The sequence below is a fragment of the Puma concolor genome, chromosome B4, assembly GCF_028749965.1.
Source record: "Puma concolor isolate L17-30 chromosome B4, mPumCon1.1.hap2, whole genome shotgun sequence".
NCBI classification, from domain to species: domain Eukaryota; kingdom Metazoa; phylum Chordata; class Mammalia; order Carnivora; family Felidae; genus Puma; species Puma concolor.
Window position 1 is genome coordinate 111,829,735 of NC_141673.1, and position 23,058 is coordinate 111,852,792.

At 37.6% G+C, this 23,058-nt stretch overlaps 1 protein-coding gene across 17 annotated transcripts in view; it reads left to right on the forward strand.

Moving 5' to 3' along the window:
* The window catches only part of PARD3 (par-3 family cell polarity regulator), a 680,086-nt gene that overhangs the window by 230,896 nt on the left and 426,132 nt on the right, over window positions 1-23,058 (forward strand). The gene's annotated exons all lie outside the window — the stretch shown is intronic.

Consider the following 23,058-nt stretch of genomic DNA (forward strand, 5'->3'; position numbering starts at 1 on the left):
GTTAATTGGACTATGTTTAATCATTGAAAATCAGTACTGAATTTTTCTTTGGTAAGAATCATGACATTTTGTATTTGTTTTTACTGTTTAGAAAATAGGACAAATTATGAAAATGTAATCATGACAATTTGAATCCTACCCTTTTTGGAGATTGTTATCTGCTTTTCTTCCCCAGCCCCACCCCCAGCGATGAGCCTTTGTTGTAAGCTTTCATGTGATCTTGAAGGGCCTCCTTCCCCTCCTTTGAATGCCATATAGATTATTACCTAAAGCAGAGGTTCCCAGGCATACTATCCATCGAAGTCATTCTTTAAAAACGGAGATTTTAAGAATGATCTAAAACAGAGTTGTTAAAGAGCAAGCTGTTTACTGAGTTAAGAAAAATATGATTTTTTTTTTTATTATTATGTCTTTTATCTGGCCATATGGTCTTTAGTAGTGACCAGATGAAGAACTGTCTTGATATAATTAAACTAGCTCCCATAATTGGGTATAATTGGACAATAAATTATCTTAGGTTTCTGGCCAACAATTAATATTACTAATGGTCTAAATTTATTTTAGGGTTATTTATTTGATAGACCGTATTGCTTAACATTATGAGAGTGGGCTTGAGAGCCAGTTTGCCAGAGCTTAGTGTTGGCTTCCTGTTAATAGTTTTATGTGTGTGGACATGTTACTTGGTGTCTGGACCTCAGTTAACCTATCTCTAAATGGGGATAAGAGAGGTCTCTACTTCAGAAGTTTGTTGTAAGAAATGAATTATAGTAAGCATTTGAAAAGTGTTGGTTATTTTTATTCCATAAATATATGAAAATTATATTGATAACTTACAATTATAGACTGTAATAATAAAACGTGCTTTCATATTCTTACAAAATATGTCTACTCAATCAATATATATGCATAATAGAAAATTCACTTCAAATGACAGAGAATGTATACTTTGCATTATTACATATTCCATAATGAAGGGTGGGGTTTTATTAGGTAATTCGGTAGTGTTCTCAAGGACCAGATTCCTTTTGTCATTCTCAGCATGTGGGCTTGCTCTCAGAGTCACAACGGAATTACAGCCTTTCTTTCCTACACATTCCAGCTGCGTGAGTTGGAAACCTACTTCCCAAGCCCACAGAAGACTTCACCTGATGACTTGTGGGCTATAATTGAGTCTTTTGCCCTTTCTTAAGCAAATCCTGAAAATGAAATGAAATTACAATGTCACATAGCCAGGCAGAGAAAAATAGTTCCCTGAAAAAAATTGAGGTTCTGGTAGTGACGATGGAGGATGGAAAAGATATTGAGTTAAGGGACATTTTCTTTTGTAGCATTTATGTTTTTAAATAGAAAATAGCATTTAGTTATGTATGAATAAAAAGCCTTTTATTTGGGTATTCGGTATATATAATTTACCTACAAGAGGATGAATTAATTGATATATATAATATCTCCTCAAAAAAAAAAAAACCCTTTGAAGTAGAAATCATTAACTTCATTTCATGAATGGAAAAGGTCAGTAGTCCAAGGTGATAGAACCAGTAATTGCTGACAGATTTGTGATCCTCCAAAATTTAAGCTCTTTCCATTGTAACATGCAATTTCTTATTCCCACCAGGCACCAAGATATTAGATGATGTTCTTAATCTTTATTGTAACACTGACTTACTTTAGTTATTTTTTTTTTTTTTTTTTTTTTAATTTTTTTTTTTCAACGTTTATTTATTTTTGGGACAGAGAGAGACAGAGCATGAACGGGGGAGGGGCAGAGAGAGAGGGAGACACAGAATCAGAAACAGGCTCCAGGCTCTGAGCCATCAGCCCAGAGCCCGACGCGGGGCTCGAACTCACGGACCGCGAGATCGTGACCTGGCTGAAGTCGGACGCTTAACCGACTGCGCCACCCAGGCGCCCCACTTTAGTTATTTTTAAGACAGGTATGAATTTTAGGTACAGATTCTATACCTAAAACATAGTGTTTTGTATTCTCATATTAGCAAAATTTTTCACAGTGAATTCACTTTTGTTAAATATAAGTTGGATATAGAATTTGTGAGATGCTTCCTAATATCCTGTGCAGTAATATATAAATACTTTTGTTTAGCCCTGTGACTCTATCAACTCCTTCTAAAACAAATGTTTAAACTCTAATTTTCAAGATGATAAAAACCCTAAAAGTTCATTTTTGTCTAAACTTCATATATTGCTAAGCTTTTAGACTGGGTAACTGGGAGGACGGTGGTACAAAATATGGTTGTATTTAGAAGGATGAATGGTTGTAGTGTCACAGTTAGTATAGGATAGAATTAACTGGTGTTCATGGAAAGATGGACTTTTTAAAAATTAAATAAAAATCATTAAGTAGCTTAAAAGACCATATTCCTCTTTGCGCCTCTTCTTCCTCCAGAAGGCGATGATTCATTTGTTTGAAATTGTTTATGTTCTGCTTGATTTAAAAAAGTGGTCTTGGGGCGCCTGGGTGGCTCAATCAGTTAAGCATCTGACTCTTGACTTTGGCTCAGGTCATGATCTCACGGTTCCTAGGTTTGAGCCCTGCGTCAGGCTCCGCATTGACGACAGTGCGGAGCCTACTTGGGATTCTTTCTCCTCTCTCTCTGCCCCTCCCCATGCTCTCTCTGTCTTTCTCAAAATAAATAAACATAAAAAAGTTTTTAAAAAGTGCTATTAACGTTTATGGGAATGATAGATTTTTAAAAAATTAAAATGGTAATCTTCCCATAGAATTTCTGACAAGAGACTTGGAAGACAGAAAACAGAATAGACCTGCAGAGTAAACATCTGTGTGAGCTTGGTGCTTCTGATGCCATGGGGAAGGTGTGTGGGGCCCTTAATGTCTGTATTAAGACTGCCAATTGATGGTCTTAAATGCACTTCACTGATGACTAGAACGTCTGGTGAGCAAAATGACATTTTAGCATGGCTTCTGCAATGTGCACCACACATGAAATACTGGTTTGGGATTCAAGGACAAATGCAAAGCAGTTGGTCAACCCTCAGCAAGGTAGGATCCCTAGCATTTCACCTTTGTGATTGCCATGGTGAAGACAGTGTAAAGCTGGAGTAATTTATTCCTACCACGTAATATTTGGGATGGTGGTAAAGGGGATTTTTTGCTATCATTCCTCCTTACCTCACCACCCTGGATATTTCTGAAAGGGTGTAGTTTGCACCAGACATTTGGAGTAACCAAGATAGTATTCCCCCCGCCCCTGCCCCGGTTCCCTCAACTGCTGCACACTTGGTGCTGAGTGGCAGTGATACCTGTTTTTACTGGAAAACCTGTTTTTACTGTTTACAGGAAAATTACACTAAGACTTTTTTTGCTTTAAAATCTTAGCCCACACAGTGGTTTGAGGGAGCCCTCGCCTGAGTACATGCCCAGAGGGAAAGGACAGAGACTAATTTGATCTAGAATTCTGTTATTTTGGCATGAAAATGCTGTATTAGTTCCAAATACCTCAAAAGATCAAAATGAAGTGCTGACAGTTAATTCCCTTAGCTCTCCTTGCAACTCATGAAAACGTGATCATAATTTAGCACCATCATCTCAAAAGAAAAAGCCTTAATGTGAAGTTAGTGGACATGTTGTGCTTTCTATTGTTACCTTAACGCTCCCTCTCCTCAACCAGATTTTAGGATGTAAGTCCTTCTTGAAGGCTTCTGTCTCACTGAAAACTTTTTTTTTAACGTTTATTTATTATTGAGAGTCAGAGAGAGACAGAGCATAGGCATGGGGGAGGCAGAGAGAGGGAGAGACACAGAATTTGAAGCAGGCTCCAGGCTCTGAGCTGTCAGCACAGAGCCTGACGCAGGACTTGAACTCACAAATCACAAGATCATGACCTGAGCCGAAGTCGGATGCTTAACCAAATGAGCCACCCAGGTGCCCTCCTGAAAATTTTAAAATAAAGATCTTGCATCTGTTGACACCAACTTTCTCAAACAGAGGAACTGCATTCGTTATCAAAGTAAAATTGTGAAGATGTATATAACATAGAGGAAACCAAAAAACAGACATAGTTTCATTAGTAGATGGTTTTAGTTTTCTGTGACATCGTCTATACTAGGCTTATGCCCTTTTTTCATTAATCAAGTCCTAAGCACATAACAACCCCTTAAACTTAAAACAAAAACAAATAAAACAATAACCTGTAAAACTCTTTAAGCATTAGAATGAGAACATATATAAAAATATTTGCTTTTTGACAAGTTTCTGTGGCATCTAACTTTCTCTGAATGGCCTACTCTTGAAAAGTGGATGCTCTGGGTTTGAGAAATATCATATGTACCAATACCCCAGTACAGAGCCTACTGGAAAACATATTCCGAGCATGATAAAATCTGTGTTCTACAGTCCAGGAGAGTCTCCCAAAATGCTGTTTCTAGGCTCTGATTCTTTTTTCAGGAGTCATGATTAGCTATGGTTTTTCCCATGTTAGGTCTTAAGTAATTTTTCTTGGGAAGCCAGACATTTACCAGTATTTTGAATGACTCTGACACTGTATGCTTGGTAGAATGAACTGGTTTTTATGATGCTGATAATTAAGGCACACGACAAATATCAGCTTCTAATTCAAATTTGCAGAATCCTTTACTTAATAAAAGATATTTTGTTAAGAAAGAAAACTTCTCTCTTCACAGACTCATGTTAAATGCCTGGTTCCATATAACATAAACAATCTGAGTTCCGCTCCCAGGATCATTTAAAACGACATCTATTGTGCTCTTCTTCACTTTGACAAGTGGGAGCTGAAGAAGCCTCTGAAGTGCATTTTTGTTGTTATAGTCACTTCTATTCTCATCGAGTAAGGAAGGTCAGATTTCATTGCTGTCCTGGGAGTGATCCTTTTCATCAGTTATTGTGTGTCTTTCTGTTGGGTGAGTAACTCCATTTATTAAACTTCGGAATGATCATTTGTAGAGGAAATTGTGGCGTTGACGAGTGGTATTCACTTAAGGAATCTTGATTTGCTGGGATGTTAAAAAGGTAGCAATTGGGTTTTCTCTTTGGTTGATATGTCTGTTCTTCTAACTGATGATGAATGCAACTCGGGCAGAATTCACATCTCAGTGTTTCACTTTCCTTTTAGACAGTCTTGTGGAAGCTCTAGAAGCTTACAGTTTAAAGTAAAATTGGACTTAAGAAATGTGCCCGGGTAATTCTCTGGAGTTTGTAACCCTTGCCTAAAAATGCGTGAGTGATTCCAGGTATTAGCTGTTACAAGTCATTGGTCAAGGCATTCCACCCAAGGAATGGTTATTGAAACAGTAACAAGTTTGTATTAGCTAGCCTACAAGTCTTTTTATCTTGGATCAATGAAAGATACTACTTTTCCAATAAAATCAATTCAATCAAACTGAGCTCTGGTAAGATGTGTATGAGTAATTGAAATAGAAGGCAGAGTATGGTACCGACACTAAAAAGACATGAAGAAGGACAGAGGAATTAAAAAGAGGGAGAGATTTGGCATAGGGGTGCAAGAATATGAGAGAGAGAGAGAGAGAGAGAGAGAGAGAGAGAGAGAGAGAGACAGAGAGAGGGGCTTTTAATTCTAAGGGAGGATTTTATCCCAGGCAGAGGAAATAGCAACTGTGTGGGTTTAGAAGCAGCCTGCCTTTATGTAATTAATCATCAGTTCAGCCTAATTGGAATAAAAGATAGTCTTTCACATTTTGGGGGGAGGGCATTGTATAATGGAAGCTGAGGCAGACCCTTTCTTTGTAGTAGGTCAGCTTTACCCCCTTGCAGTGTAGTGTTACAGAGTCAAGGGGACTGTCAGAAAGGAGATAGAACCCATTCCCAAGGAAATGAGTTAGTAGGCACAATAACTATTTTCTCAGTTGTTCTAAAGAACAATGCAATTTTGAGAGTTTACTACATGGTTCTTGCTTATAATTCATATGGCGAATACAATGAAGCAGAATTTTTATTAAGACCAATGGTTACCAAAAAGTTTGTAACAGCATCACTCAGATTGGTTTTGAAATGGGCAAGTATTAATGAGCCTCTGCAATGGCAGAGGGATTTGGGATAGAGCAATGAGAGATATAATGATTTACTTAATATTTTTGAGCAAGGAGATGTGCAATCCACATGCAAAATTAAGTAGGAGCTAAGAAATGTTAAGCATCTTATAAAGGATGCACATTTGAAAGGTCTTGGTTTATCTATATCTATTATATACAGTGAGTAACACCACAGTCATTTTCTTCTTTAATTGTAAAACAGTCCTGGCAAGATAATAATAATACTTTCATCATACCTTTTATATTTTCTGGTAATTCTGGTTGCTAATTATTTTCTATGCGTGTACTATACCCTATATGATGTTTTGGGCACTGAGGCTACAAAACTGAACAAAACATAATCCCTCTTTTTCAAGTAACTTAGTAGATTCTAACTTGTTTTTCTGCCCCAATCCACTTTGATAAAGACACGTTCTAATAAGAACACTTTGGAAAGGGTGGAGAAAAGGAGACCATAGAGTTACTATTGTTTGGTGATGGATATTCCTCTGTCCAGGTGGAACTGCTGCATCCATTGGTCATTGCTGTGCAAGTGGCTGAGAGAGAAAATCAAACCAACGCTATACCTTCCTTGACCTTCCATGCTTGGTGGTGGGATGTGATCAGGTGTAAGTGTGTGTCTAGAGAGATTTTGTATGAAATAGAGACAGTCTGGGAACCAGCAGTATCCTTTTGTAGATATTTAAGAAGTTGAACTTAGCACCGTAAAGACAGTGGGCTAGTTGGAAGGAAAAGAGTGTATGGGGAGGGTTAGTCAATAACCCTTGAAGCTCATGATTGGAACAGGTATGGACAGAAAACAAACAAACCCTATAATTTTGTTCATCTAAATTATCGTAAGCCAAGGAATTGAAGTGTGGTAGCACAGTTGTATATGTTAAATCTTTGTCGCATGTAGGATGTTAGAGTATATTCAATTTAGTTTCTTGATGTTCCACATGACAATAGTGAAATCACGTTAGCTTAAGAAGAAAAGAATCAAATTGTTCTTCATACCTCACTAGCATAGGAAATCAATGGGAACAAGAACTAAAAAGGTGTTATATTAGGAACCACAAAAGTACCTCTCTGGGTCCCTGATTTCTTGCTTGCTTCTGGAATTCTTCATTCTTCCTTCCTAAGAGCAGCATTCTTTGCCCCATTTCCATGTTTCTAATTTGTCGACCTCACGTCACTAATTTTTCAGTATCATTGTTCTAGCCTCCTGCAGTCTCTCAGTCCCACTTGCATTGTCTCTAGAGAGATAATGCAGTTGTACCAGTTTAGATCAAAGGTCCCACCCTGATGTCATCAGTTGTGGCTAGAAGGGTATGGTGCAGGGTGGTGACAACGATGATATCCTGGCAGTGGCTGGGGGTCATGAAACAGTCATGAGGAAAACCTATGTCTGCCAAGGGCCTGCCCCTTTGGATGGGTGGTATGTAGGTAGGTGTGCAGATGAGTATTCCTCAGGGAATGGGATGGCACCTGAACTTGGATGAATTGGCCTTATAAAGATGCCTTATGATTACAAAAGACTAAAACATATTAAGAGCATTAGGAAAAGTAAGGATAGTAAGATACACATTCAGGCATGGAGGTTATGTAATTCACTTCCTTTGTTCAAGGCTTTCTTTAAAAAAAAAAAATTTTTTTAATGTTTATTTATTTTTGAGAGAGATAGAGACTGAGTGCAAGCAAGGGATGGGCAGAGAGAGAGGGAGACATAGAATTCGAAGCAGGCTCCAGGCTGCCTGAACCGTGAGATCATGACCTGAGCCGAAGTCAGACGCTCAACCGACTGAGCCACCCAGGCGCCCCTGTTCAAGGCTTTCTAATAGTTAAAGCAAAAATTGAAGTATTTCTTATTCTGTGATCCTAAAGTTTTCTTTGTTTCTTAGTTATTTCTGATTTAAAATTTTCCTGGGAGATCATTTTCCCATACATGCAAAGTACAAGGTTTTGTTTTCTAATTGAATTTTAAGATAGAACTAAAACTTCACAATATTTTCTTTAAATAGAACAGTGGCACTGTTCTGTTTGAACGGATTGGGACCACATCGTCCATGTCTTGAAAGGTAATGTTCCAGTAACTGTTCTCAAAAGACTATCCATTTTCCGCCAATTAATACATTGTCAAATCCTTTACTCAGTGCCATCTAAGTATCTTACTATTAGTTTCCTAGACTTTCCCCATGAATGAATGCTTTTGCTTACTTTTCTCATTCTGAACAGTTGGTGTGGCTTTAATAAGAATATATCAATTCCTGCTATTAATAGCCTCTGTTCCAGTTTTAAGGCTCAATAATTTATTTTTTTTTTAATTTTTTTTTCAACGTTTTATATTTATTTTTGGGACAGAGAGAGGCAGAGCATGAACGGGGGAGGGGCAGAGAGAGAGGGAGACACAGAATCGGAAACAGGCTCCAGGCTCCGAGCCATCAGCCCAGAGCCTGACGCGGGGCAAGGCTCAATAATTTAAAAGATGGCCCTAATAGTGTGAGATTCTGATTCCTAATGAAGAGCTATTGTCATTGGCTTTAACTGTAACTTGGTATATTAAGTTTCTTTCAGTTTATATTGATTCTTTTTGAACTGTTAGTATTCTGCTTAAAATGTGAAGTCTTTACATTATGAGAAATTTATGTTCTTCTTTTTAGAAGCTTGACTTTAAGTCAAACTGGACACTCTACCTTTTCCTATTGTTTAGAAAAGGCAAAAAGTTAGGGCAAGGAAAGATCCTAGGCTGTATTTATTCAGAATTGTTCACATTCTTAGTTCACTGAGAGCATTTGTTAACACTTTATTACTAACATGGAGTATAAGTTAATGACGCACAAAGTTTAAAACCTCTTATGTTCAATTAGAGGACCTATTAGCTTTGGAAGCAGTAAATAATAATTGGCATTTACTGAGTTTTAAATAGGATCTACATGTTGTATTTTTGGTTGAGAGTGCTCATAGCATTTTGTGTTGTGTTGCGAAACTTGGGTTTTCTGAGAATGCAGTTACCTTTTAGTATTTAACCTAAAACCTCTTCCTGATTTTAATGTGGAATATTTCCTCCCTTTAATTGCTAACATGTTTTTCAAATATTTACACATGATTTTTAAGGTGCTAATTGGCACTAGAATAGCTGACGGTTGGTAAATGTTGGAATCAGCATTACCGTAAAGCACATCCACAAGAAGTTTCTGTATCTTGGCCTGGAATGGCTGGCATTTGTGCATTAAATGCATCAATAGTCTCGCAGTAAAATACATAAAACAGCGGTAGGCAGTTTTAGTATTTACCTCACCAGAGCCTCAGGATGCCAGCCACTGGGTCTGCCTTCCAGAATTTGATAGTCTTTTGTAGTATTGTAAATGTTATGGTGAGGGTCTTACTCCTCTTTGGAACAAAACATTGCCTATTTATGTGCTACAGTTCATTTGGTCCAGTGGGGTTAACAAAATACAAAAACAAAAACAAGACTTCTCTTCCAAAACGCAGATACTTGAGTAATATAAGCTTTTCTGTCTCTTGCTTATTGTTCTGTGCTTTTTTTTCTTCCCAAATTTTCTTTCATGGTAATTTGCTGTCATTAGAATGTTCCATAGAAAACATGCATTGGGCACATTGAGCGTGTTCCACTGAGCCAGACCTCCTTTACATTCACCCGTTTATCTTTCTTTACCTCTTTGTAGTTCATCGGAGACTGCTCATTTATTCAATATACCATTTTTTGCAATTATTCTGTTGTTGTTCAAAGACCTTCAAAGGCCTTATTTTCTCCGACTGTAAAACCTGTCTGGGAATCACGGCCCCAGGCCATTTTTTTGTATGGCTCCTTTGGAGTCCCACTCTGGGAACTCGGATTCAGTGGACTGGAGAGGAGACCTGGGAGCTTCCTGTCCATATGCCCCTTTGGTGGCTTGAACCCAGGAACCCTGTTGGCAACCAGTGCAGCATGTGGTTTGTCATTTCCCGTTCTGAACCTGGCTGCAGATAAGAGCTGAAAGGTTGATTCATCATGATTTCCCACCCTTGTCTTCAGTTCTCACCAGAATATCACCCAGCGTGTATGTCAGTCTGTTTTAAAGAACAGTCACATAGTGCATTTGTTTCGTTGTATCATGTAGCGTTGTTTTATAGCATGTTTGAGTGTTTGCTGCTTTATCTGAGGGCAAAGAGTCCTTTCAAGGGATCATTGATATAAAGTTTCAGCAGGTTTTACTGTTATATTCTAATGATAGTTATCTTGACATTTTAAGTGCTTTCTCAGTCCATTTCCTAAAGCTCCTTAAAGCTTAAAGTCAGTTGAATGTAATATTTGATTCCTGAATACTAAGATTTAAATGATAATTTGCTTGAGAATTTTTTTTTTAATTTATTTTGTGAAACACTGAGTCCAAAGTGTGATTATAGGTGTTTTTAGAGACACTGTTGCCCAAGACACAATTTTGAATATGCACAGTTATATGGTGTCTTTCTCTTACCTCAGGTCTCAATGAGCAGTTCTTTTTTGTAGCACGGCCAAAGAAAAGAAAAAAAGAGCAAAGTTTGGGGTGACAATAAAATAACATTGCTGCTCTGCTGTTCTAAGAGATTTTTGTCTCTCCCAAATGCATCAAACAATCCTGGTGAAGTCACAGTTCCTTCTGCCTGTGGTGTCCTTCCTTTGCCTTGGAAAGGCCTTTAGGAACAGACTGGTTTGGCGCCTCTCCCCATTTCTGGCTGATGTTTCTGATGCCTATCATCCTTATGTGACCAAAACCAAAGCTATAATATTTGCTTATTTGTGGAGAAGTTTCTGTGCCCACCTGAACTGTTATGGCTCCTCCTGCCTTGACTGATCCTTGCTTGGTGTCTGGGTCTTGGTCCAGAGCTGGGTGGCTGGGGACTTACACTTCACTGGGCCTTACTTCTAGTACTCCTCCTTAATATTTCCCTCCCTCCCTCCCTCCCTTCCTTGCTTAAGAGAGGCAGACTCAGCATGAGTGTGGGAGGGGCAGAGGGAGAGAATCCCAAGCAGGCTCCACACTGCCAGCTGTGCAGAGCCCGACATGGGGCTTGAATTCACAAAACCATGAGATCATGGCCTGAGCCTAAATCAAGAGTCACATGCTTAACCGACTGAGCCACCCTGGTGCCCCTAGTATTTTGCTTAAAATGGCGCCCCTAGTATTTTTAGTGTGTAGATGTAACTGGTTCAAATTTCTCAGCTCTCTTGATATACCTTAAGCCTAGAGCTAGATGTAGGGGCAGAAGTCCCAGCCTCTTTCATACTAAAGCAAACTGTTAGATTCTGTTACCTGTGTATATTTGAGTAAGTGAATGTACTCAGTGGATTAGAAAACTGTTATTTGTGTAGGATATGTGTCACTTTTAAGATATTTTGATTCTTTGGTTGCTAAGTTAGTTAAAAACAGTTCCCAGGGTCGGCTGTTGTTGTTGGTGGCCATGTCATCCTACCTTGCTTCCCAGAGAAACCAAACTGGTCAGCTGTGTACATCAGAATGTGAACATTTCTCACCCTCATTTGAGGTCTATTTATGCAAATTTCTGTGATTTGGCTTGGCTATAAATACTGGGCTATGAAATTTCAATGTGTGTTAACATAATTTATATGGGACTTTTTTTTTTTTTTTTAATATATCTTCAGTTGATTTAGGGCCAGTCTTTTTTGCATGCATTTTGAAGAAGATATTCAATTCTAACATATTTTTATAGCTGGGGCTCTGGAGGGCTCAATAATGGTGAGAGAATCTCTCTAGTACTCATGGCATTAAGTTGACATACATGAGTAGAGCTCTTGTTCTAAAGTGAAGGGCCTATGTAATACAATACATTGTCCTTATGATGTTTTAGATTGCAGTTGTCCAGAAACATTGTAAGAGTAGTGACTAGGTACAAATGAATGGATTATTTGATGAAAAACATTCTGTTTTTTAGGTGAAAAAATTTAATTTTTCGTACTCCTGCCGTTTTATTTTTAAATAATTATAGTTAAAAGAACACAACAAAGATTTCTTTTTTTCTGCATTGGAAAAAATGCTAATTATCTCCAAATATGGAGTGATTTTAAAATATATAAGCCCTGAGGAGGGACATTTTTTTTCTTTAAGCCTCTGTGGACATGATTTCCTTGAGATTTTTTATGTTTCACCATAATGTAAGGGAAAGATTCAGTTTCTATATGTGGTATAAGTTCCAACACATTAGAGACAGAGAGTCTCTGCAATGATCTGCATATTATATGGTGACACACAGGGACTGTGTCTTCCTCAGTGTATGTCAGTGCATCCAGCCATAGCACAGACAGGTACTTCAACTGCCTTTTTAAGGAATCAACAAATGAACCATGGTTGATTTCACAGAGCTTGTGGGATTTTCTTTTCACTAAGTTGGCTTAACTGTGAGAGGGTCCAGCAAAAATTCTTGCCTTATTACTAGATCCTTGGCAACATTGATTGAAGATAGCGTGATTTTTGTTGACAGAGTGCACTCTTCTTTGTGAGATGGTATCTACTTGTTGAACTGTCTGGGCATGGTCACCCAGAGGAAGCAGAAGTGTTGACTGGCTCAGATACTTGTTCTGTCTAGTCTTTGTCACTAGAACCTTCTTCTAGAGAGGTCAGAGTACTGCAGGCTACCTTTCCAATAGAAGGAGTGAGTGAAAGAACATTATCCATCAAAAGATGAATGCATAGTGATTTCACTTAAAAAAATTTTTTTTAATGTTTATTTATTTTTGAGAGGTGGGGGGGTGCAAAATCCAAAGCAGGCTCCAGGCAAAGAGCCCTACGTGGGACTCAAACTCATGAACCGTGAAATCATGACCTGAGCCAAAGTTGGACGCCCAACCAACTGAGCCACCCAGGTGCCCCGTGATTTCACCTTTTTAAATAAAATTTCTGTCTATAGTATTTCAATGAAATGTATTCCTGTTTGAGGATACTAGGATGACAATTACAAAAAAATAATAAAACCTTCTAAATACAACTCTAACAAGTGCTGAAGTTCAATGTATTTTAGGAGGTATAAATATTTTGTTGCTAAAATAGCAGCCAATGTAATGAAAAGGCAAAATTGCATCAGTGGGTTTCAAGGTTTGGCTAGCTTTCGATGTAATGCAGAAAACCACCTTAACACAACAACACCACCACCACCACCAACAACAAAACTCATCCCATCATGTATCGTTCTGTCTTTGTAATGAATTTCATGCTACTTTAAATAGAGGACAGACTTCTGTAGGAAATGAGTTATAAAAATAGAGTTAGAGTTTTGACTTACAAACATTGAGTATTGAAGGTTCATAAATGTTACTGCTTTTTCAAATAAGTTTTTAAACTATAGGCTGGTTACCTGATATAACCTAAACATCAAATGGAAGGACTGTGTGCTTGATCAATAGAAATTGAGTTGCCTGAGGACGGCAACCCTTTTCTATAACTTGTCTGTCACCATGTCATTAGCTTTAGAACCCATAGAAGTACAACATTTATGAAGTCATGGGAAATTTTTTATTTAATGTAGGGTAATTTTTCAGTAGTTACTTAGAACTGATGGTCAAAATTTACTGGTTAATTAGCCATTTTTAAGCATAGTCATTGCCTGCAATATGTTTTTTCCTGTCTGCACAGTGTGTTTTTTTTCTCGTCATTAATTTGAGCCTCCACTTGAGCAACAGATGTCAGATTATGCTGTAAGAAGAAAGCTCTCAGTCATACCCGTGTGATTGCAGACTCACCCAAGTGCGTACTGTCCCCTCCCCCAATCTTGGTTATCATTTCTATGGGATATTAAGAGCTAAACATGTGATTTCCTTACAGAGTTTAAAAGCTGTATGTCTCAATGTAATAAATCTCTAGACAAATTCTTGGCAGTGATGCATACGTTTTATGTGTGCTGTGATTATCTCCAGTCATAATTATTTAATACATATGGTATGTGTAACATTTATAATCTTCCCAAGGGGGAAAATGATGTGGTGTGATTCTGGCAGATTATTTATGTTGTTTATGCTTAAAATGTATGGTAAAAAATGCTGTGTATCTCTGACTTTGAAATCCCCACTGTTCTATTTTTAAATGGTTGTATGAAAATACAGAAACTAAGCAGATTAAGTAGTCTTGTTTCTAAATATATTTCCTCTTGTAAATTACTAGAAATTGCTTATGTTCATTGAATTGAATGGGTGGGCAATGGGAATATCCCCCTAACTTTTTGATGAACTGTTCAATAATGTCACCTATTGCATAAATTTGCATGACGGTTTCAAAGTTTCATTAGCCATTCTAGACTAGGAAATTTATCAAATATTGAATAACTAAATTGAGTTAAAATAACTTTTTAGAGTAAGTTTAAAATAAAAAAAACTGTTTCTTTTGTGTGTTTGAAAACTAGACAGTGGGCTAATAATTCTTTGTCTTTTCAGATTATTTCATTTGTGTTCTGACAGTAATAACCATGTTTTATCTGGCTGTCAGGGGTCCTTCTAGGATGGTCTTAAATTCTAATGTATTATTCATTCATTATGTTGAACAGCAAGAATAAATTAAATATCTAAAACAATATGAAAGAAGAGGAAAGCAGCTCAGTTAATTCTAGTGAAAATAAAAGCTATGTATTTATTCCCAGTGGAACCCTGAAACTTGTTGATGAGATGGCTATTGGTAATTGCTATAATCTGCAAAGTATTTAATTTTCCTCTTTGTACAAAAATGTATTCATCTAATATATTCAGAGTTTTGTAATAGTGAGTTTCATTAAAACGTGCCACATTTTGGCTGTTAATATAAATTGTTAACTTCAAACTTTAAGATTGCTTTTCATTATTACTTTAATATTAACATGTATGCTGATAATTTTCTATCTTCTAAAAAGACAGAACGTATATATATTGTATTAATTTCTAATTTAAATGTATCATAATATATTTCTGCATTACAAACTCGCTAATATTGTAAGGAGGTGAAAAACAAAAGAGCATAAAATAGAAAATATATCCCTGTAATTCTGCAATATTAAATATTTAATAGAATATGTTAATATTCTGGTGTATATTGTTTGGTTTTCTTTCCATGCCTATTGATATGTATTTTATTTTATTTTATTTTATTTTATTTTATTTATTTTTTTTTTTTTAATTTTTTTTTTCAACGTTTGTTTATTTTTGGGACAGAGAGAGACAGAGCGTGAACAGGGGAGGGGCAGAGAGAGAGGGAGACACAGAATCAGAAACAGGCTCCAGGCTCTGAGCCATCAGCCCAGAGCCCGACGCGGGGCTCGAACTCACGGGCCGCGAGATCGTGACCTGGCTGAAGTCAGACGCCCAACCGACTGCGCCACCCAGGCGCCCCTATTGATATGTATTTTAATAGTTATATAGGTTTTAAATGCAGTGGATGTACAGTGATTTAACATGTCTCCTACTGTATACAGTTAAGAGTATTTTGCCAGCTTTCTAATAGACCCATTATAAATATTTTTCCTTTTAACATCCATGTGTATAGATCCTTACTGACGTCTTGTCCGTGTGTTTTTCTGTGTCGACAAGTGCCAGCAGTGGTGTTTGGGCCTTCACATTGCTCATTCCCAGAGGTCTGAGAGGGTGTGGGGTAGAGGCTGTACTCCCAGAGTGCCTGTTATGTTCTGTCTCCCCGACTAGTCCCTTTAGATGGGGGAAATTGGTTTTGCTTAGGGATGGACCAGCTATGGACCCTTTGCCTGGATTCAGGAAGAAGTGATCAAATTGCAAGGATGGTGAGGTGGGCTATGTGTAAGTTATTCTTTAGTGAAGCCATTAAATACAAATTTGAACTGATAAAAGAGAAACCAAATGGCCATCTGAAGTGAATGCCCTGCCTAGTTTTTGAGGAGTGGAATGGCATCAACACATGTGTGGTTTTGAAGCACATGTGATAGAAGACTGAAATGAACAGAACCTATTCATTTCCTAAAATCTTACGTAATTTATTGAGTGGGTGAACTCACTAGTCTGAGGGCAGAGAGGGAGAGAAATACTCCTTGCTTATGGGCAAGTATTAGTGATTAACAGTAAACTTTGGCTTTACGTTGCCTCTCAGAGTTTTGGTTTAGTTACTTAATGTCAGCAAGCCAGTGTTGTTCCACTGTAAGTGAGAATAATTTTATATCATAAAATTATTATAAGAGTAAATAAGCTAAATCATGGGTGTTGCTTAGTACAATATGTGTTATTAAACACTCCAGTTAGTCTCTGCTCTCGTCCTTTGGTCTCATCTTGCTGTCTCTATGATGTTAGGGCAGTGTTTCTCAAACCTGAGTTTGTGTTAGAATTGCCTGGAAAGTTTGCAGGAACACAGATTTCTAGGCCTCAGCCCCAGAGTTTCTGACATCTTAGGTTTGAGGAGGTGCCTGAGTATTTGTATTTCTAACAAATTCCCAGGAGATGATGCTAGCGGTAGGGACCACACTTTGAGAACCTCTGGGTTAGGGTACTATAAGGGCAGGTGTTATTTGGAACCAGGAAATTTATATAACCCTTTCTTTTTAACCACCTGCATGGACAACATTTAGATCATTTCTGGGAAAAACTTATTATCACCTAGTCCCATTTCTCTAGTCAAATTTTATTTGCTTTGGATTATTACAGAAATTTAATGCTGGAATTAACTAGTTATTTTAGGGCTAGAGTGATCTAGATTTTTGAGGAGTTTGATAACATTTTAGTATATGCATATAATATTGGCTTAATTTTAATGAAAGCTACTTAATAAAAGTTGTTTTCCTTTGATGTGGACTCTCTGTATGTGTTTATAATGGATCAAGTTCATTTGAGAATGGATTTGTTTTCAGAATTTTATGTATGTATGTATGTATATTTTTGGAATTTTAAAATACATAATTTTAAATAATGTTAGGCTGAGAGTTTTAGTTAATTTCTGTGTTAGCTTACTCGTGAAAGATCTGCAGGAACTAAGCTTTTAATGGCATTATTTCTACCAGATGTTTAAAACAACTGGAATTGTCAACCCAGTATTGTTGTGAGTTGCCAGTGATCTGAGAATCATCTCTGGGAATGGAGCGTCACTCATGTAATTTTCTTGATGAGTGTGAGACAGGGGCAGGCACCAAATACATGGTGTTGACACACTTAATTTAGTACTCCTTCCACAAAGCTATTACATTGACTATTAATTGGCCTTCTGATAAAATTTCTGCTTAATGCACATGATGAAAAAAAATGCATCCTAGGATACTAGCCGCTGCTTCTGAAATAATTCGCACGCTCTGAGATCTCATTAGTGACAGCAAGCAACTTTTGGTTTGAATGTAATTACGATTCTCTTAAATATAATGACTAACATTTATCAATCTGTGATTTAAAAAAAATTTTTTAACAAAATCCTTAACTTAGAACTTTACAGTTTGTTGTTCTATTGTGTGGTCTCTCTTCCTCAGCAGTGTGAAAAGCAAATAGCAGCTTGTCTGTGCCCTGTCCTTCACCAGTCTGACGTTTCCTGTTAAGGCCTCTGTCTGCGAACAGGTTGCAGGTGGCACGCTTAGCAGCATCCAATAAGAAAACTCCGTGTTGCTTTGTGGTTTGAAAAGCATGCATGGTGAATAGCAGTTTCTGCTCGTGTTTTCCTGGTTTGGTCTTTTTCCTTCTTTATTTATTTCTTCCTGGTCTTCCCCTCCTCACTTATCATCTTATGTTGTAAGATTTAAGAAACAATTTTTTTTAATGTTTATTTTCAAGACAGACTGCAAGCAGGGGAGGGGCAGAGAGAGAGAGACAGACAGACAGACAGACAGACAGAATCTGAAGCAGGCTCCAGGCTCTGAGCTGTCAGCACAGAGCCTGATGTGGGGCTTGAACTCACAAACCATGAGGTCATGATCTGAGCCAAAGTTGGACGCTTAACCAACTGAGCCACCCAGGCACCCCTATACCATTTTGTTTTGAAAACATAGTAAGGACATTTTTCTGGGTGGATTATGTCCCTATGGCACTTAGTAGTCACTTAAAACTGTAGGTCGGATAAAGATTTGCTGTTTTCATTTATGTGGGTTTTCTTAAAGTGAGGCACACTAAGGTTGAGGTTGTTTAGACAGGCTTCCACTGCATGTTATATATAGCGATGATTCTGAAAAATAGCTGGGGTCGAGGCACCAGAACTGCCTACTGGCCCTCGTCCCAGTTATGTGGCAGCTGACATGCAACACAGATCCTCAGTGGTGTGGTCTAAACTTATGGCCGCCTTTGTTCAGGAGACAAACGTTATGCTGACTGCATGACAGGGTTGTGCCAACTTGGGTTATAGCTGTTTGTATAAGGCTCAAATTGAAAGTTTCCTGTAATTTTAGAATTCATCTGAAGAGGATTCAGAGAACAAGACAATTTTGTTATCCTTTAGGAATATAGCTTGGATCTTGGGGTGGAAGTCTTTCTGAGTCTCATACTACAGATTCGAGAGATTTAAATTTTCATTTCTGTCCAGGAAGCACTTATAATGTTAGGTGCTTAAGTGTTGGAAATCCTTCCCTTCTCTTTGCATTTGTATTTCTTATGCAAATACCATGTGTGAAATATCAATTATACTGCAGTTATGTGCAGGATGAAGGTTTCTTTTGCAATAAATATGAAATCTTCCAAGTGCCTTATAAATAATGTGTTAAGATTGAAAAGAAATATTATCTTCTGAAAATCAGCTTCTGCATTTTCTATATTATTTTGAATATGTATTTATGGATTTTTTGATTATTTAATTGTTTTGAATGGTAGTGTTTTTGGTTTTTTGGTGTCTTGTTTTGTGTTTTTTTTTTTTTTTTAAGATTTTACCTCTATGTAAAATTAAGACTCTGAGAGCTTGATGAAAAAGTTGCTATGGTGACTGTAAATACAGGGTTGATGTCTCCAACTTAGGAATGGGTTTGTGTTCTAACACTTCATTTTAAAATAAACTATTTGGAACGTTGTTATTTTTTCATAGAAATAATATTGCAAATAATAAATTTCAGACTCAATCAAAAACTTATTTAAACCAGAAAGTAAAGGAAATATTATATACTTCTGTCTTTATGAATATAATGGAGTACTCATCCTCCTTACCTACCCCCACCTCCTACCCCCCCCCCCCCCCCCCAAGTGAATTCTCATACTAGAAGAGGTTTAACAGATGGTCTCTTTGACTGGCAATTTCTCTTACCTTATGGGACTGAAATACAGTGCGTCTTGAACCACATGGTGCTTTGGAAAATTCCTTCCTTCCTTCAATAAATATTTACTCTGTACCTACTGTGTACAAGGCACTGGGCTAGGCCCTTGGGATGTAGCATTGAATAAAATGGACAACAATCCCTACTCGAGTGCATGCTAGAGGTTGGGAGCTTAACTTCTAATTTAATGCACTGGGACTGGGGTAGAAGACCAGCATGAAGAAGCCTGCCTATAGGGCTTGTCACCTAATGGCAAACCAAACAGCAGGGAGGGGGTGCTGTGGTTCTTAAAACTTCTGCTTCATGGACTCTGGCTCCCAAATTTTGGCCTCTATTGATCTATTATACATTTCTAAATGTAAGATTCTCAAGGTAGTCATGAATTCATCTTTGTCTTCATAGTTTCAAGAGAGCCTCCAGCACTGGTGGATTTGCAAATGCTTAACAACCCACTGTTAATGTAGTGTTTGCCAATTTCTGTGATGTAAGTACTCTGCCATGGCCTAGTTCAGGAAGCCAGTGTGATGTCACTGAGTGTGGAGTTGGGAAACACAGTCATATACCATTCTAGAGTGTTTCTCCTGTACAGAAGCAGTGGACATAAATAACTTTTAGACCATACATGAGGTAAAAGAGAATAATTAAGAAGTGATGATGAGTCTTAAGTATTTGCTACATTTTATTTTAATTTAGTTCATTTCATTGTAAATTTGTACAATTTAATTTTTAATAATGACTCTGCTGGCAGTGTACTCACAGAAGTCCTGAAAACTTAACAATCAGTTCTTGAGAGCCAGAACCACTCCAGCACAGCACTGAGAGTACCACAATACCTTGCCTGAAATCCCTATGGCCAGGCATTAGAATCCAGAGTTTTTTCTGATTTTAGAATCTGATTTAGACATGTGAGTATTCACCTATTTACTATTCACAATTTTACATCAGTTCAGGTTAGCTTTTGCCGGCAAATGTACTTTTACTAACTTATGAAGAAAAGGTTTGTTTCTGGAGCCATTTGATTTTGGAATTGTGGAAAAGGCATTGTGAGGCTGTATTACTTGTTTGCAAATCAAGATTTGTTACTTCATGTCTGCAAGAGCCTGTGTGTTTGCTTTCTCCATATGAAAGAGAATAAACTCAGCATGTTATCCTACTGGGATCATGACTGCCCTACAGGAGAGTCACATGGCTCCTGCATTTGTGTGGTGGCTCTTCTTTCCAGAAGCCTCTTGCCTTGTGACTCCTTCCCCCCTTACAGACTCATCCTGTGCTTCATTCTTCCCACCCAGCTTTTTGGCCCCACCTCTCCCGGTGTTTCATCCCAGCAGATCCTGATTCTTCCCTTTTCTGCACAGCCTTCTATTGCTGCTCTTTTTACTCTGTGCTTGTTTTAGCCTGCCATGCAATGATGGTACAGAGGCCACAAGTTTTCAAGTCCAGCCCTATGAGCTCATACCCCAGGAAATGGAATGAAACTGACAGCTACCTCTGAATAGCGATTTCCAGCAGTAGAAATGCATGTCCACACAGGACTTTGGATATTGATGTTTGTGTCTTTGCAAAGCTTCTTTTCTTTCCAGTACTTCACGTGTACTCTTATCAGTCAGTCATCACCCATTTCTTTTCGCACCTCTTGCATCTTGTGTCTTTTTTTTTTTTTTTTTTTATCAGTGAGCATATATCTGAGGGACTTCAGCTAGTGCTAGCATCCGGAAATGAAGCCATTTAGGGAACGGGAGGCATTGAGCCAGTCTTCCCAGAGTGCACGCACATGCTGGACACGCAGATTTCCTGACTCTCTAACAGTTTTTAAGGTTCCACTGGGAATATTTGACACCAGGAGCTCTGAATCACTAATTTCAGGGATTTTTCCATTAATATTACCTTTTTATGAGGGGAAACTACTGAGTGAATTTAACTTATACTTTAACAATATTATATAGAAGTTAATTTCAGCCTTTCTGCATGAATAGTATTAAAGATTTCAATCTTGTGCAATATTCCATTTTGTTCATTTATTACACTTGGAAACATGTCACAGTTTGTGAAGTGACTTTTTTCCCCCTCATAAATTACCACTTGCCTAAGTGTATTTCACTGTCTGACAGGACTGAATCAGGTCAGTTTTTAGGTGATGGCATTTTATATATAATGTTCTTTTTCCATAGAAAAAACAACAGCCTATTAATGATTTGTTTACTTGAAGTCTGTTTTTATTTCTGGCAACTTTGTTGTTAATTGTCTAATCAGATTTGTGTTTTAAAATAAACACTAATTTGACCAGTTTTTGAGCCTCTATTTCCCTCTCTTTTAGGTTAGTGTGTAGAAATATAAGACCTGTTTTTAAATGTCTCAGCAATAGCCTCTTGTGCATTTGCTCTTATGCCTCTTCAGTAGTATGTGGTCTGTGGGGTGTCTTTTGTGTGAGAGTGATGTTTATTGTTTGAGCAGTTTCTAGGGTATGGGTCATTAAGACTTTTTCAGCATGTTCTATGATTTCAGAGATAAAACTATTGATGAGGAATGTGGACCCTACAGTGCTCACAGTCTAGATTGGTCTGCTCTCCAGTCTGTGAATACCCAGTGTCGTCTTGTCTTGGCTTACAGTTTCCTATGGTAGCTCTTCTGGTACTGTTACTACTTTTTACATTTTCTTTCATTCCTTTGGTTATTCATATTATGTTTTAAATCTACTGTCTCCTGTCCAAGGTATTGACTATATTGACTTCCTCAGAGGAGAGCAGGGTGATGTTCTGAGACCACGGTGCCCTCCTAGAGGTACCAGAGTGTCACTGCAGAGGTTCAGTCATGAACAGTGGAATCTGGAATTTAGGATTCCCCAGTGGTGGTTGGTATTCTGGTGCAGACACTCTTCTAAAAGATTATGGGAGCTTTTCAGGACCTTAAACAAGGAAATGTGATGATCAATGGGAAATAATGGATCCGTGCTATATTTCCTTATAATGTCTTGCAATAGTTTTTCTAATAATATCTTTCGAATATTGAATGCTTAATGATCTAATGAGCTAAGTCCTTATTCCTCATGACTCCTTCGTAGGTTGATGGTATTTGAGACATATTGGTATAGAGAAGAAGTACTGTTCCACTCCATTACTCCTTCCCTAGATTGTGGGGGTGATTATTAATGTAGCCTTAGCTTTTCTCCAGATTTTCTTGTTTTGTAAATTTTTGAGTCTCTGTAGATTTGAAGACATAACACTCAGTGATTTAAATACTTTTTAATATATCCTTCTGTATTTGAGGAGAGCAGTGAAAACTCACTGAATATTTTAAATGTTTTTATGCTATCCTGAAGATCTATTTATTGGCTCCAATTTATGGAAATGTAGGTTTTAACTTGGGGATTGAACTGAATGGTGTAACTGGCACCATAGTGAATTCGTTTTGAAGAACCTGGGATGGAGTATTTTTGGAACATTTCATTGTCCTTTTGTCTACAGAATGCCCTATACTTTCACTCTCATATTGTTTTTAAACACCAACAAAACACTGATGTAATTCGTGTACCTAAAACTGGTTAGGGTAATTGCCCAACAGGTTTAGTATCTGTGAATGAAAAATGTTTTTGTGCCAATACCAACAAACTATTGAGCATTTTGAGTTAAGTGTGCTCAGATTTGGCTTTTTAAAACCTAAATATATTTTCAGGATACCACAAATTGGATATTAGTTTTTAAAATTGTTTTTCTTTAACACTGCTCCTTTTTAATATCTGTTGCTGTCCTTAGTCACATAAGACACCGGAAGAAACTCCTTCCATTGCATGGACTGTCTCAGAGCCTTTTCTGTAGCCCTGTTACAGGAAGTAGCTAGTGCTCTGTGTCC